This window comes from Schistocerca serialis, chromosome 7 (assembly GCF_023864345.2).
Source record: "Schistocerca serialis cubense isolate TAMUIC-IGC-003099 chromosome 7, iqSchSeri2.2, whole genome shotgun sequence".
Taxonomy (NCBI): Eukaryota; Metazoa; Arthropoda; class Insecta; order Orthoptera; family Acrididae; genus Schistocerca; species Schistocerca serialis.
The window spans coordinates 401253513-401266821 of NC_064644.1; positions in this window are offsets into that span (position 1 = coordinate 401253513).

A 13309-nucleotide genomic window follows, 5' to 3' on the forward strand; every position below is an offset into this window, starting at 1 on the left:
AAGGACTATCTGATGCCCATAGGGAGGATCCATGGCAAATTCTGAAAGAAAATCAGGAGGTATTTTCGGACAAACCGGGACGAGTGATAAAGTATGAGTACTGCATGGAGGTAGAGGAGCATGAACCTTTCTTTAAACCACCATATAATGTACCCTTGTCTAAGGAAGAAGCAGTTCAAAAAGAAATAGATAAAATGGTTTCATGTGGGGTCATTGAACGGAGCTCTAGTCCATATAATAACCCATTGGTGATAGTAGGTAAGAAGGATGGAAGTGTACGAATAGTGATAGATGCTCGTACTCTGAATAAAGTAGTGAAGAGGGAGTTGGATCGTCCAGAGAACATAGATAATTTATTGCAGAAGTTTAATGGTGTAAAGTACATGACTAGTTTAGAGCTAACTGCAGGGTACTGGCAAATCCCATTAAGTGAGGAGTCTAGGAAGTACACGGCATTTTTATTCAATGGCAAATGCTACCATTACACAGTGGTACCATTTGGCCTAAATACTTCCGTTTCAGTGTTCATTCGGGCTTTAGACAAAATTTTAGGGAGTGAACTTAGTTCGCTAATCACGGTTTATGTAGATGATCTGTTAATTGCTACAAGGACATGGGAAAATCACATGGAGTTATGCGACAGGGTGTTCAAAGCTTTAATTAAAGGAGGAATGACCCTGAACCTGAAAAAATGCGAGTTTGTGAAGAAAGAAATAAATATTTTAGGTCACATAGTAACACCAGAGGGAATTGAAAAGGATCCCGATAAAGTCAAAGCAATAAGAAATTGTCCGGCTCCCAAGAATAAAAAACAACTAAAGCCGTTTATAGGACTTTGTTCCTTTTATCGTAAGTATGTGGATGATCAGGTGTTCAATAGCCCACATCTGAACAACCTACTTAAGAAGAACAGTGTGTATATATGGACTGAGGAATGTGAAACAGCATTCAACCGGCTAAAAGACAATTTGGCTAAAAACATAAAGTTATGGCACCCTGACCTGTGTGAATCATTCCATATGGCAACAGATAGTTCAGATTATGGATTGGGAGTATCCATATTTCAGGAGGTAATGATAGATGGGGAAAAAACTCATAGACAAATAGCATTTGCGAGTAGAACCATGTCTAAGTACGAATGAAACTATACGGTTTCAGAGAATGAGGCTTTAGCTATAGTATGGGGTTTTAGGAAATTTCAACTTTTCTTATGGGGACATAAGACTGTGGTCCATGCAGACCACAAAGCTTTAATATTTTTGAACGACTGCAGATTGTTACATAACAGGTTGACCAGATGGGCGCTGTTTTTACAACAATTTGATATAGAGATCAAGTATGTTAAAGGGAAAGAACATCCAGTACCGGATACTTTGTCGAGATTACCGGAAGGATGTGAGACACTAGAAAGTGTAAAGAATAGGGAAGATGTTTTTGAAGTGAATTACTTCAAAAAAGAGGAAGGAAGAAAAAAAATTAGGGAAATATGTCGGAATATGCGAAGATATCAAAGTGATGATGATGCACTCAAGTCGGTAAAGGTCAAGTTTGACAATCCGGACGCAACTAACATAAGGGCTTCATATAAAATACATAAAGGTGTACTGTATCTTCAAAGATTAAATAATCCAGGGAAGTGGAGAGTATGTTGGCCGGAACAACATACTGAAGTGCTAATAGATTATGTTCACTTGGCATATGGCCATTGTGGTGCACAGAAGTGTACCGATAAGTTAGATGAATGCATTACCTTTAACAACATGGCACGAAGGGTAGCACAGAGGATAAGATCTTGTGATCTATGCCAAAAGGCGAAAGTAACAAATGCAACTAATCAAGGGCCCATGCAATCAATAAAACCTGATGAAGTATTAGAAATAGTAGCAGTAGATATCTTTGGACCATTACCGAAAACCATGGGGGGTTTTTTGTACATATTTGTAGCAGTTGAACTTTTCTCAAAGTATATAAAGCTATATCCCTTGAGAAAAGCTACTGCCAGAGCTGTGTATGATAAAATGGTGTGTGATTATTTTGTGAAAGTAGGGAAGCCAAAGAGAATACTATCAGATAATGGTGTTCAGTTTTGCTCAAAAATGTGGAAGGATGGGATAACTGAGAAACAGGTAGAAGTGGTACATATCTCAGCTTATCACCCATCAAGCAATCCGGCAGAAGATATATGCGTGAGATAGGTCGGTTATTTAGGACGTACTGCCATAGTAACCAAAAGAAGTGGGGCATGTATGTGAGCGAATTCGAAGAAATCATGAATTCATTAACAAACGAGAGCACTGGATTTACTCCAGAAGAAATCCTGAAAAAGACGAGAAGTAAAAGTCTAGTAGAAGACCTACTAGAATTTTCAGATAGAGTTGAATTAGATTATGATAGTAAAAAGAACTTAGTAAAAGACAAGATGAGAAAACAAGCAGATGCGAGAATTCGTCGTCATGACGAAAAAGTAAGGAATCCTAAATTCAAAATAGGTGATCTCGTTCTTGTAAAAACACATGAAAAGTCAAGTGAAATTAATAACGAGATCAGCAAATTTAAATATATATATAATGGACCATTTAAAATAGTGTCCATACCCAATGTGAATGCTTATTATTTAGAGTACCCATTAACAGGCAAACGCCTGGGAGTAAGAAACATAGTGGATCTCAAAAGGTATGAACCACGAATTCTACCAGATTGAAAATAAATATATAAATAAATATTAAAGTAAACCAATATGTAAATAGTTTTGTTTCTTTTGTTCTATGTGAAAGGTAAATGTTCACTAAAATATGTTGCAGTATTCTAATGAAACTTCTAGTTTAAGTAGAGACTAAACAGACTGGGAAAGACTGAGCTTCTAAGAAAGCCTTAATAGATGTGTAAATAAGTGTTGTGGAAGAGGTACAAAAGTGAGGAGGTAAAGTGAAAAGGACGGGCTATAAAGTAATAGGCGCATAATGTGTGTTTTACTTGCCTGAGATAAAAGAAGTGTATTTAAAATTTTTGTAAAAAAAAAAAAAAAAAAAAAAAAAAGATGTGTAAAGTGTACTGTGTTTGGAAGTAAGAAAATTGGAAAGAATATACGTAAATCATTTATGTAATGTTTAGCAGGAAAGATAGAAAGAATTGGTGTTTAATTTTAAATATGTAATATAAGTACCGAGGTGTATCAGTAAGAAAGGGAAAACACTTGGTAAAAAGCTTAACGAAAGTTTCAGATTCATTATAGGAGAGACTTCTTATTGTATTATCACTGTTAGATACTTCAATAAGAAGTGGGGCATGTGTAACGCAACTGAAATGATGGTGGGCTGACAGTAATTTGGAGCCCGCGCGTCGGAAACGGGCGCGCTGGTGTGAGACTGCCAGGGAGTGCACCCTGATGCCATCTATTGGCGACACTGGGAATTAGCGCTACCTGTCAGACAATGCACTAAGCTCTTGGAGTCAAATGTATTCTTTTTCTTGGTAATTATAAGTTATTACTGTATGATTTAATGTTATAAAGCGCTAGTAGTAAATTATTATGACTGGTATGAACTCCAGGGTAATAAATATAAATATTCTTAAATACTAAATGATTTCGGTGAAAAGGTGGTAGGGGAACGCCCCCACTCTTGGTGATACGAGCGTAGCTAGAGGTAGCTGGAGACACAGGGACTGAACAATGAAATGGCCTGGGGAGTGTTGACGTGATCGGACGGGCGTAACTGTGCTCACGCAAAAGTGATTGTGCAACAGCGAAGAGGCGAATATCGTCGCCGTTTGTGGAGTAGAACGCGACGAATGGTTGTCGAAGCCGTCTCTATGCCACTGGGGCTGATTGTAAGAGTTCCTGCGCCCAGATTTTATGGCGGACGTGCAGTAGCTTATACGAGTGCTACAGCTCATAGTTCCAGCCACCATTGAGGGCATGAGGCGTGAAGAGCTGCGTTAGCCACATGCATGCATCTCACCACCAGCACCGACACGTCTACCCAAGGCAAGACTGCTTGCAATTGTTAAGTCGAACTTTGTATACATGTAAAAGGAGAATACTAGTTTTCTTTTATGCAAGTGCAGAGGACAGAATATAGTAATGAGTAAAATTACGACGCATGTTGTTCATTGTAAAGTGTAGTAACCTCAAACATAGTGTAGTGAAATCAAACTGAGGCCACCATCGCCTCTTTCATTTACAATTCTTCTGGTTGTAGAATACTTTAGCGTATAAGAATGTTGAAAAGAGCAATGGTCACACCAGAATGAGTCGCCTATTTATAGTTACTTAAATTTTTCTGAGTAACCTTTCAAGTAAAGTCACTTAACTAATTCTATATCAATTGTCCAAAGAGTAATATCCAAAATCATTAAATGAGTTGAAGGATAGAATTTTGTTAACCTAAGTTGCATAAATTGTCTTGGTGGTAATTACCAAGCCAACTCACAGAAATTGAGAGAGAATTTGCTTTGTAGAATCACCTAGAATGATCAGAAATAGTAATATTCAGAATTAAGTTTAAATTCAACTCAAGCCGTTTCACTTTGAAACGAGCCAAAAAATTGATTTATTCTTTTGCTCCTTCAGAGCTGGCGACCGTAGTTATAAGTATTTTCAGGAGGATTCGACGGTAAGTCTGCTGCTCTCGTCGTGCTGATAGGATTTTCCACTGCTGCTAGCAGTGGTGATTGGATACATAAGCTCACTACCAAGTTAAGTGGGTCAGGTAGGCAGTGTTACCGTGTGAACTGTAGGGCACTGCAGGCCATGGATCGAACCCGTTCAATCATCACAGCTCTTTGGGAAATAGTCCGGTTAGGAGTGTACTAATCATTAGGTAAATACTGGCGAGTAACGGTCAAAAATGTATACGCAAGTGAATTTAGCAAGGTCCATGTAGCACCTAGTTAATGTGGTGCAATGGCGAGTGTAGGAGTGGAGTAAAAGTGAGCTGAGCTTGTGGCAGCTGTGCTGTATTCAAAGATTAATAACGTGAATTCACTACTACCTCTTACCTTTAGGACTGAGCTATTTACGGTTAAAATACGTAGCAGTAAGCGCAAAGGCGTGACAGCTACAACTCCGTATTGGCTTTATACATACGGAAGTAGGAAGCGGGTCATTCCGTCAGTGGAGGGGGTTAAAACAACCGAGTCAGTTGAGAACATACCCCATTTACTGATGGAAAGATTCGGCGGTTCGGTCGCAACTTATAAAAATAAAAAAAAGAGCAGAAAGTTACTGACATTGATTTGAATAAAAACTGTGCACTCACTTCTTTTTGAAAATTTAGTATCGTTTGAATAATCACATTTCTGATCGTGTGAGCAATCCAGAAATTGCGACGCCGATGGAAGGATACGCGTCATTTACACCAAATGACACAACTGCGTTACCGAATGCAGTTGGTGCCGATGGACGTTTAGGTTTTTGCATCTCACTCAATATGATACTCGTAGCCGAGGATTACAGGAAGAATATTTGAACGTTTGCTATGAACTGTAACTGATTCGCAGCAGACACGATACTAATTGTTTTATCTCAGCTATTGTGCACGAAAAAAATTATCGTGTAATTCCAGAAATACGGGTGTATAAGAAAGAGCAAATATTATGGAGAACCTTATAAGTGATATAATTTCCGAAAAAGGATTCACCCCTATCTGATCTACTAAAGTATTCCCAGTTCGGGCTGTTCAGCAGACAAACAAAAGAACGTATCTGCTGTTACATTATATGTTGCGACTTGTATCGGGCGGTTTGTAGGGCACAGAACTACAAAAAACCCCAAAATGAGTAAACAAAACTTTCGTAAAATGGCTGGTTTTGATAACACATACGATTCTTCGACTTCTTCGCAACAGAGTGTATGTGTAAGGAGTGAGACTAACGTGTCTTTTAACTGTAGCGTGTGTGCCAAATCGCGTATGCAACGTGTTACTAATGTCCAGACTATTCCGAAATAAGTCATGCGGTTCGGACAGCAATGCAGCCGACAGAAGGGAGAGCTGCTGACAGTAGTAATTCTGCATCCCGACATGGTCCAAGGCTGCGGCCCCAGACATGGATCGCGACATGCCCCTCACAAAGGCAAAGCAGCAGTCACGCTGTTACGTTGCTCTCGCGCGTGTCCTACCTTCCATGGCATCCCCCTGCAAGCGGGTGTGTCGGACTGCAAAGCGACGGACTTCCTGTGTCTGGCTGTCTGGTCGACATCTGGTCGGGATGTTAACACGACTGTACACAAGCTACATGTTACTGTGCACAAACAGGAATTAGTGCCATCAGCAGGCTGAGAGCAGTGCGTGCTGAATAACTCCTATTAAGGTGACGAAGCATACGTAATTTTCTTCACCCAAAGAGGCTACTGCATATAATCAAACGTAACGCAAAAAATAATGCTCTGTCAGTGGCTGAGCGGTGGTCTCGCGGTTCTAGGCGCGCAGTCCGGAACCGCGCGACTGCTACGGTCGCAGGTTCGAATCCTGCCTCGGGCATGGATGTGTGTGATGTCCTTAGGTTAGTTAGGTTTAAGTAGTTCTAAGTTCTAGGGGACTGATGACCACAGCTGTTAAGTCCCATAGTGCTCAGAGCCATTTTGTCAGTGGCTGTAAAAATACTTAGCTATGTTTACTATTTAAATTTACCACCCAGTATCATATCTACCCGGCTACTGCCATCGTTAATATTTAAATTTCCTGCCCACCGCCTTGATGACATCATAAATTACTGTCATTGACGACACCATGTGTGCGTCGTTACTGATGATATCATACACTGAAGCGCCAAAGGAACTGGTATAGGCATGCGTATTCAGATAGAGATATGTAAACAGGCAGAATACGGCGCTGCGGTCGGCTACGCCTATATAAGACAACAATATCTGGCGCAGCTTATAGACCGGTTACTGCAGCTGCAATGGCGGTTATCGAGATTTAAGTGAGTTTGAACGTCGTGTTATAGTCGGTTCACGAGCAATGGGGCACAGCCATCTCCGAGATAGCGATGAAGTGGGGATTTTCCCTTACGACCATTTCACCAGAGTACCGTAAATATCGGGAATCGGGTAAAACATCAAATCTCCGACATCAATGCGGCCGGAGAAAGATGACACGAACGGGACCAACGACGACTGAAGGGAACCGTTCAACGTGATGGAAGTGCAACACTTCCGCAACCGGCTGCAGATTTCAGTGCTTGCCCATCAACAAGGGTCAGCATTGAATAAAACATCATCGACGTGGGCTTTCGGAGCCGTAGGCCCACTCGTGTACCCTTGGTGGCTGGATGATACAAAGTCTTACTCCTCGCCAGGGCCTGTCAACACCGACGTTGGATTGTTGACGAAATGGAAACATCTTGCCTGCTCGGACGAGTCTCGTTTCAAATTGTATCCAGCGGATGGACGATTACGGATATGGAGACAACCTCATGATTCCATGGACCCTGTATATACGCAGGGGACTGCTGAAGCTGGTGGAGGCTCTGTAATGGTGAGGGGGGGGGGGGCGTGTGCTAAAAATAGTTCAAATGGCTCTGAGCACTATGGGACTTAATAGCTGAGGTCATCTGTCCCCTACAACTTAGAACTACTGAAACTTAACTAACGTAAGGACAGCACACACATCCATGTCTGGGGCAGGATTCGAGCCTGCGACCGTAGAAGTCGAATGGTTCCGGACTGAAGCGCTTAGAACCACTCGGCGACCGCGGCCGCCTGGGCGTGTGCAGTTGGGGTAATATGTGATGTCTGATACGTCTAGATACGACTCTGACAGGCGACACGTATTTAAGCATCCCGTTGATCACCTGCATCTATTCACGTCCACTGTGCATTCCGGCGAGCTTGGGAAATTCCTGCAGGACAATGCGACGCCCCACGCGTCCAGAGTTGCTACATAATGGCTCCAGGAGTACTCTCCTGAGTTTAAGCACTTCCGCTGGCCGCCAAACTCCCCAGACGTGAACATTATTGATCATATCTCGGATGCCTTGCAATGTGCTCTTCAGAAAAGATCTCCACCCCCTCGTACTCTTACTAATTTATGGACAGTCCTGCAGGATTCATGGTGTCAATCCCATCCAGCTCTACTACAGACCCTAGTCGAGTCCATTCCACGTCGTGTTGCAGCATTTCTGCGTGCTCGCGGGGGCCCTACATGATGCCAGGCTGGTGAACCTGTTCCTTTGGCTCTTCCGTGTACGTTCACGATCATTGTTTACCTGACGTGTGCATGTGATGGACACGTGTATCACCTTCACAATGACATTATCACCTTGATAGTCAAATAAATATTTAAGTGCGCTGGACATTAGTTGTCTATGAGAGCGGCTGCAACTGCATGTCTCAGTCGTATAGTTCTTTGTTCAGGCACAGTTTTATATTGCGTTCTTATGACAGTGCAGCAGTTGTTGAATTTTTATTATTCATCCTGGCCTCACTCTTGTCCCAGTTATCGGTTGTATCACGTTTCATTTGGTTATAGACCAGGTTTATTCTATTATTTGACTGTTTTTTTTCGTAATAACCAGGAAATAGTAATGAGGCCGAACTATTATTGTTTGTGACTACATCCGTGCACCAAAGACCCAGGGATGAAAATCAAACCGTAAACGAGATAAATATTCCACAATAATTATTTCAGAAAAAGTATGTGAAGAAAATAGAATATCAACATAAAAAATGGACATAATTTTCATTATAATATGCTACTCTGTTAATATTTATTAATGTAGCGTAACGGCACTCTATTTTTCTAAGGAGCTTTTAGGCTTGTTATTAATGTCGTGATAACAGCAGAAATGTAAATACCAGTCTATAATCGCCATTGGAGGGGGTAAGTCGATACCTGCTCTATAGTTTTCAGGTTGCCAAATGTTTCCTTGTCTGCACACTCTTTATTGACATGTCTGGTGTTTTTCACCACTGTTAAATTTTGCCTGTTAGCCTCGCTGGAGTATGACCATTAGGGACTGACGCATAATTTAGGTTGAGGAAAGTGCTATACTTTGGCTAACACGTCGATCAGGCCTTTCCCGGACAATTTTGTATCTCTCATTAGTGTTCACTCTTTTTGCTTCATATTCTGTACAATGAGACGTCTCGCAAAATCTAACATCTTTCTTCAGTACAGCAGCCAGAGGCACCCAATGTTGTCCCTGCACAAAATTTACAAACTGTCCCGCGAAGACGGAGCTGTCTTTTCATATGTAATAATAAACACTTCCGTAGGAGCTACGACAATTTTACTATGTAGATTCCAAGCTCATGTAATTTTGTTGAACCCCTTCACTCTCTTTCAGTAATAAGAAGTAAATCAGATGTTAACAAGCCTAATCCAGAAAAACCTGGGGAAATTAGTTTTCTTATACACAAATTATTAGTTAATGAGCTGATACAAATTCTTTTAACATCTTAGTGCAGTGCTCTGGAGACGCAGCCCTATAGATGGTCCTGGAATTCAGGGGGAAATGTGCTCAGTTAGGAATATAAATGATCCTGATTTGATCAGTTCATGAATCACTGTCTGCTCCTAATTAGAATTTGTGTTGTATTATTGTTATTATTATTATGTTTTCACTCATCATATTTCCAAATGGGGATGAACAATTTTTAACAAATAGTTTTATCCCGTTTTGTACAGAGTAGGCCTGCCATTTTCTTCCTGTAACAAGCATTCACCATTTCGGACGCATGCAGGATGTGAAACTTACAAGGGAACCTCCCCATCTCACCCCCCCCCCCCCTCAGATTTAGTTATAAGTTGGCACAGTGGATAGGCCTTGAAAAACTGAACACAGATCAAGCGAGAAAACAGGAAGAAGCTGTGTGGAACTATGAAAAAAAAAAGCAAAATATACTAACTGAGTAGTCCATGCGCAAGATATGCAACATCAAGGATAAGATAAGCGCAGGAGCGCCGTGGTCACGTGGTTAGCGTGAGTAGCTGTGGTATGAGAGGTCCTTGGTTCAAGTCTTCCCTCGAGCGAAAAGTTTAATTTTTTATTTTCAGACAATTATCAAAGTTCAGGCACTCACACATAATCAACTCGCTCTCCAGAATTCCAGGACATGTTCAGATTTGCTTGGACATATGCAGGATTTGACGGTCTACACACGGAAAAATTTGAAAACGTTAAAAACATATGTTTTGACAAAGCATAGGGAAAACTGTGCGCCTGCCGCGGTGGTCTAGCGGTTCTAGGCGCTCAGTCCGTAACCGCGCGACTGATACGGTCGCAGGTTCGAATCCTGCCTCGGGCATGGATGTTTGTGATGTCCTTAGGTTAGTTAGGTTTAAGTCGTTCTAAGTTCTAGGGGACTGATGACCACAGATGTTAAGTCCCATAGCGTTATGAGACATTTGAACCATTTTTGAAAAATGTGCGATTGTGAAACTGTTGCATTCATTTTTTGCAGTTTATGTGACAAACTCTTATGTTTTCATCACTTTTTTGGGAGTGATTATCACATCCACAAGAAAACCTAAATCGGGCAAGGTAGAAGAATCTTTTTACCCATTCACCAAGTTTACAAGTTAGGTGGGTCGACAACATATTCCTGTCATGTGACGCACATGCCGTCACCAGTGTCGTATAGAATAAATCAGACGTGTTTTCCTGTGGAGGAATCGGTTGACCTATGACTTTGCGATCAAATGCTTTCGGTTCCCATTGGATAGGTACGTCCTTTCATCTACTAATCGAACGGTTTTGAGGTGCGGTCGCAAAACACAGACACTAAACTTATTACAGTGAACAGAGACGTCAATGAAGGAACGGACAGATCATAACTTTGCGAAAATAAAGTAAGTAAATTATTCGCTCGAGGGAAGACTTCAACCAAGGACCTCTCCTTCCGCAGCTGCTCACGCTAACCACGAGACCACGGCGCTCCTGAGCTCACAATATCCTTGATGTTGCCTATCTTCCCCATCCACTACTCAGTTTGTATATTTTGTTTATTTTATTCATAGTTCCACACAACTTCTTCCTGTTTTCTTGATTGATCTGTGTTCAGTTTTTCAAGGCCTATCCACTGTGCCAACTTATAACTAAATCTGAGGGGGTGCGATGGGGAGGTTCCCTTGTTAGTAGTAGTTCAAAACTCCTCATGTCGGTCTATATTTGGAAATAAAACTAATACGTTGCATGCTGCATCTTCTGTGAATGTTTCACATCTTCTAATCATTTGCTCTTAACTTTCATTGTCTACATCTACGTCATACTCCGCAAGCTACCTGATGGGGTGTGGCGGAGGGTAATTTCGTTACCTCTATCTGATCCCTCCACCCCCGTTCCACTCGCGAATAGTGCGTAGGAAGAATGAGGTTTTCTTTGCATTCACTGTATATTTTTGTAGAGCATTCAAGGTATATTCGCTTCTTGCAACAATGGATAACATATGGCGTCGTCCTCCTTTTTTTTTTTTTTTTTTTTTTTTTTTTGTTCACGGGTGGAGCATGTTTTGCGTTTTTCCGATCGTTCTATAACGGTTTCTGCTCTTGGTCCTGCAACATCAACAACATGACTACTGGATGCACGCAAGTCTACGGGGTATGTAAAAGTCTTTGAATTGCTTTCCCATCTGTGGTGTCTCCAACGAGTTTCAAGTTTCTTCAAAAAATGAAAGCGACTTATTTGAGTACTGTATTTGAAGGAAAACGATACCATTGGTCATCGATGGGTATGTTCCGTAGATGAATTCTTGGTACACTTTTCATCTAGGGCATCAAAGCATCTTTAACACGATTACAGTATGAAATAATTTGTGGTTTACCTGTCACACCATCTTAAAATTGATCATGCTGAATAAATGAAATTAGAAACACAACAGTATCCATTTTGGCATAATTGAATCCACACTTAGATCATACATGTATTCAGACATTCCTGCCTTGCTAGTCACAGGTAAGGATTGTTCTGGAATTTCTCTTTAAATTTTTTTCTTCATTCCAACGTACTTTAGTCCTCTTGATTGGAGACATGTTGCTAACGTGATTGACCTAAATCAACTGTCTATGGTAATATTGCGGTGAGTTTGTTCAGTTGGATTAGCTAGTCTAATCTCAGGCTTGTTTTTGGAAATTTTTTCTGCTGGACTTAGATTTACGTCCATCTGAGCCTCTTGCTTTGCAAACATATGCAGCAAACACATAACCAGTGCAGGGCACATTAGTTTTAAGCCATACTTGCGTTGTTTGTTCCGAATGTATGAATACATATTGCATCTGAATTTACCGTGAAATGATACCAGCGTTTCAGTGATGCACACACATTCTCCAATATTGTACAACATTTGACATTTTCCAATAAATTTTGTAAAAATTCCTAACACTGGAGCTAAAGGATTATTTTGCTTGCATCCAAAACAATCGTGGGATCAACGAATCTCAAGCGTGTCACAAGTACATCGGCCAGGATGGCCGAGCGGTTCTAAGCACTTCAGTCTGGAACATCGCGACCGCTACGGTCGCAGGTTCGAATCCTGTCTCGGGTAAGGATGTGTGTGATGTCCTTAGGTTAGTTAGGTTTAAGTAGTTCTATGTTCTAGGGGACTGATGGCCTCTGAAGTTAAGTCTTAAGTCCCATAGTGCTCAGAGCAATTTGAACGATCTTTTTTTTTTTTTTAAGTACGCCAAGCACGGATCTGGGTATAAAGTATCTAAGTACATCATGGCCAGTACCACTTGTGGTTTAAAATAATTTGTAATCTTCTGTGCTGCATTTGAAAATAACTGAGTAAAACAGTAAACAGAAAGATGCCTTTAGTCCCTGTAAATCAGTTTCATACCAAAGATTTCGATTATTTTCAGGCTATTCTTTGTTTGTTTTTATATTATTCCTTGTCAATAAGATATCCAAAATACTGACAGTCATAAGCAAATTCCAAACAGTGAGAGAATCAGGATTATTGCCCAACTGTGTAAGTTGTCACTATTGGTAAGCGAATGATGTTATGCTGCTGAGTATAAAAATCGCTGCAGCAGAGGCTACAATACGTTGTTTCGCTTCTGAACTATGTTCACTTTCGATTTTATTGTCACTGTCTGATTCGACATTACTTCCTAAACTGTCCTAAGACCACTTTAAAACAGTATCCTCAGTATCCTCAAAGTGAGGGTCTGTAACACATACAGCAGACGAAGACCTGGCCTCTGGATTCTTAACAGAATGCAGTCACAGAGACCACTACCACGAAACAAGCAGTAATAGTCTCAGTCATTCAAATGGCTTCTAACAAAGGAAACCACAGTAGCTTCCGAAAGGAACAACTAAATACTACCTCCGCCCTATGCATTAGCAACAGAGCAACAGATTAACAATA